A 4,775-nucleotide genomic window follows, 5' to 3' on the forward strand; every position below is an offset into this window, starting at 1 on the left:
AAAAAATACATCTACAACAAGATTCAGCTATAACACTCTTGAACATGTATCCAAAGGACTCAACATCTTACTCCACACATACTTGCTCAAGCCATGTTCTCTGCTGCTCCATTCACAATAGCCAGGACATGGAAAGAACACAAATCTCCTTCAACTGATGAATGGATAATGAAAATGGGGTACAGGTGCACTACAGAATATTATTCAGCTGTAAATCAAAATGAAATCATAAACTTTGTGAGTACGTGAATGGAACTAGAAAAAATATTAATGAGATGATGCAGACACAGAAAAACAAACATTGCATAGTATCTCTCATTGGAGGCTCCTACTGCCAAATCTTCAGATATGAGGACATATCCTGGAGTAACTACAGGAAACAGGAAAGTAAAAGGTGACCGTTGCTGGAGTAGAGAGGTGGGAGAGCAATAGGGAGGGGAGTAGCAGGGTACAAGTGATCTGACCTGGGAAAGAGAAAAAAGGAGAGGCTCTATTAGAGACGGGGAGAGGGCGGGAGATAAATACAGAAGAAGGAGGAAAGGGTAAAATAACAGTGAAAGTGAAAATTCATAATGAAGCATACAATTAACTATCTACTTTCCAAAAAAGCCCTATATTACATGTAAGACTGTGTATAAGCATAATATATGGTTTTAATAAAATTTCCACATTTGGGTTGCCAATGATTCCCAAGATCAAAAGACCACCTAATAAAAACCCCAAACCAGGTATGAGAAACCCTCTTTTGAGTTCTAGGTCAGGGTTATACAAGACACTCATCAAAACATTACATGCTATTGCTACTTCTGCAAGAGGTGGAAGCCTTTATTGTTAAAGAGTCAAGGCACTTTAGACACAGGGCCCAGAGAGACCTGACCTCAATGCTTCATCCTGGCTTTCATGAAAGAGGCCTTTTAATCTTCCAAATGGGGAATAAACCAATAAATAGTCCTCACCGATAAGCCATAACAATGACCAACGTGGCATGATAATTCTAAGGGTACAGTTGTGGGACACATACCTTAGTGGTAACTAACAATTCTCTAGTTGGATTTAAGACCCACTCAACAGGAGGAAAATCATGCCTGGTACTGGAAATCTGTGGGCCTGTGGGCTGTGAGAAGCAGCTGGGTGCTTGGTCGAGCAAGAGCTTGAAATCCCGGAACCTTACTGGACACTGGATGGTAGGAGTTCAGCTCTGCTCCCAGGCCCTGGTTCTTTTCATTTAGCTTCAACCCTCCAACAACCCCTCCCACAGAGAGGTCTATGGCCATCAGTCATGAGGAACAGGCCTCAGGCCCTAGAGAGATTTACATACTAATGAGGTACCTGAAGGCCAGAGGGTGGAGCCAATTAAACATTCTTCCCCAGCCCCTTTCTCCCTCCCTATTTAACTCAGGTCTGCCCTGGGTTTTGGGGAGATGCATCCAGATCCATCCACCATCCGCCATTACATTACAGCCTGTAAAAACCCATAGACTTTTTCGTGTCATTGGGCCCATGCTGTGAGCAACCATGAAGCCACAGCAGCCATGCCTAAATTTCAGCCTGGAGGAACCCAGTTGGCTGGGTAGTTTCCCAGCCAACTATCCACAGCCTGGCGTGAGGAACCCTCAGTGTGTTCCCAGCCATAATTACCAACAGCTGGTGCCCAGGGGCTCGATCACCCATGCAAACCAAGCAAGTACAGTAATCTCTCTCCCACAAGGTGCTGCCAGGGCCTCTTTCTTCTCCCCTCACCCTCATTTCTCTCGGCTGTGGGCTAGCCAGTCACGCTCCAACATGTCCCTTCCTCTAGGTCCTTCCACGGCCTCTCGATGGTCTGAGAGCCCAAGGGGGCCCAGGGATCCCCAATCCAAGAGCTCTGCACCCCTGTGGAACCAGACTGAGACTTCCCCACACCAGGCGGGGCCCTGCCACGCTTGCCTGGTGCCCTGAGTGGAGTGAACTCCCATGCTCCAGTCTCTTTGGAGCCTTGGGAATCACAACAGCCCAACAAGATTCAAGAAGCCATGCCTGCGCCCATATGCTAGCTAATCATTCCCCACAGATTCAACCAAGCTAGATGCTCACCTCGTGGGGTCCCACCAGAGCTCTTCCTCTTGCCCCTCTTGGCTGCAGGCTGGTCCAGCCTACATGCCCCCAGTCTAAACTCTTCCTCAGCTTTCAGCCCAGGAGTCTGAGACCAGTCGAGCCCCACAGAAATCTAGCCAACTACCAAGAACTAGTGAAGTCATGGTTATTGGAAGAGAACCTACAAGTATTATTTTACCAAACCAGCATAATCTCTAACTATATTCTAAATATTTACCCTCATGCCCACAGATAAGTATAGTCCTCATTCTTCAACAAAGAATCATCTCTTTGCAATAGACAGAGATCATTACGGAAAATCCCAACTAGAAAACGCAGAATTGTAAAGCCCTGTCCCTATGTATACATCTACAAGATAACTCCTGCACCTGAGACTTAGGGAACATTTTGAAAGTGGGTACAGAAAAATTGTAAGACCCAGAGGATCCAGGATTGTGCCTCCTAATAGTCTCAGAAGCTACACACATACAATCTCACCAACATGGCTGCCTAAATGTGAGCTGAATAAAGACAACATCAGTAATAGTGCTAATATGTCAGATAAATCATCTCTTCCCCATAGAATAGCACACTACATGGCCAGCCCTGAAAACATACATACCAGCAACATACAGACTGAGCAGGTTATATTTAGAAATATATGTATTCATGTGATATATATAATATATACATATATATGTAAATATTTCTATATGTATAAATGTATTCACAAACACACATATATGCATGCAAACTACTCTCTAGTTGGCTCTAAGATATTTTTTTGCTTGATATACCAATGTCACTCACAATTTCTATTAGCATTAATATTGATGACTGTGATGGTCAATATCTGTCAACTTGAAAAGATCTAGAATCACCTATGAGGCAAATCTCTGGGAATGTCTGAGGGAGCTTCTAGATTGGACTAATGGATGTGAAAACTCACACCCCTGGCTGTGGGCAGTACCATTCTGTAAACTGTGGCTCTAGATCAAATAAGAAGGAACAAGAGAGCTGAGCAACAACAGTCATCTCTCTCTGCTTGTTGAGTATGGAATACAGTGGCCAGCCAGCTCATGTTCTTGCTACCATGGATTCCCTACTATAATGGATTGTACCTTTGATTGTGGGTCAAAATAAACCCTTGAAGAATACACTTTGTTACATCTGATTTATTTGTTAGACTAGGGCAGATTTTTTGTTCTATTATTAGTGTTTATTAATTGTGCACATAATGGGTTTCATTATGACATTTGCACACATGTATCTATAACATTTTAGTCATATTTACTGTCCATTGCTGTGGTTATCAGTCTTTCTGTGGGTTTCCTTTCTGTTCCCTTTTTGTTGTTTTGTTGTTGTTTAGATTCCACATATGAGAGAAAACATGAAATAGTTGTCTTCCTGAGTTTGGCTTATTTCACTTAACATTATTAGCTCTAGTTCCATTCCTTTCCCTGCAAAGAGTATGGTTTTGTTTCTCTTAACAGCAAAATTATATCCCATTGTTTGGCGGCATATAACATTATAGTCCATGTTACAATTACTGTCAACTTAGATTCAGTGAAGCACAGAATGACAGACTGAATGTTAGCAGAAAGCTTAGGAGAAATCTTGGCCTTGCTTAAGAAGAGATTCTAGCCTTTTCCCCCCTCCATTGACTAGAGTGCTAACAATGGTATACCATTCTAAATGGTACGACACCAGCCATGTACATTTGAGTGAAGATTTACCTGCCCTTTCATGAGCTACTTTCAACAGCTTTCTTCTTTATGCTGTGGTATTGCTGGATATTTAAGTGCAGGAGTCCGCTTTCTGCACTAGGTATTTTTCCATTAATTTATTTATTCACTTTACATCCCAATCACAGCCCCCTCCCAGTTCCCACTCATACAGCCTCTCCCCATCCCCAAATCCCCCTCTTATTCTAACTTCTTCTCCGCCAGTAGATTTTAAGTAAACTGATCTTTTAATGTATCGCAGTGTTTCACACATACTAGGATCTTAACAATCATGTCTTTAATATTTACTTAATATGCATATACAGGAAGAGTGACTATGATGTAGAAGGTCAGTGATGTTTTCATGATGAAACTAGCATTTGAAGTGAGACTTGAAGGATAAATCAGAGGCCGCAGAGGCATATTGCAGAAGAGAGAGGTTTCTAAATAGAAAGCATATCCAGGAGAGAGCTTGCAGCTTGACAGGAAGTGGGAAATCAATAGATTTGGAGAGAGAGGGAGGGAGGGAGGGAGGGAGAGAGGGAGGGAGGGAGGGGTGAGAGGTCAGCAGGGAGGCAGTCGTGGTGGGCTATGTAAGCCCTGTTGGGATTTTCTAGTTCCTCCTGAGGGCAATGGAAGAGCTACTAAAAATTTTATGCTTTTCTTGAGCTACCTAAAAAATTTCCAATGAAATTAATATTTGTTATTCTTTCTTAAAAGCATTTGAAAGAGACTTCCCAAAAGTTGGGGTGAAAGCATTCCTTTATTTAGCCAAAATCTGCACAGAAGCTTCCTTTTTTCTGATCTGTACCTATTTCTACAGCCTACGTATATTTATATATTTTTATCATTTGAGACTTAAACTCATTATTGTTCTCTATGCTTTTCCTATGTGGTAATGAAGTCTTAGGGAATAGGAAAGACCCCTGTGGTCCATGTTAACCTGACTACTGTTTTAGTAGTTTGAATGTAATGGAG

This window comes from Arvicanthis niloticus, chromosome X, assembly GCF_011762505.2.
Source record: "Arvicanthis niloticus isolate mArvNil1 chromosome X, mArvNil1.pat.X, whole genome shotgun sequence".
In the NCBI taxonomy this organism is placed as follows: Eukaryota; Metazoa; Chordata; class Mammalia; order Rodentia; family Muridae; genus Arvicanthis; species Arvicanthis niloticus.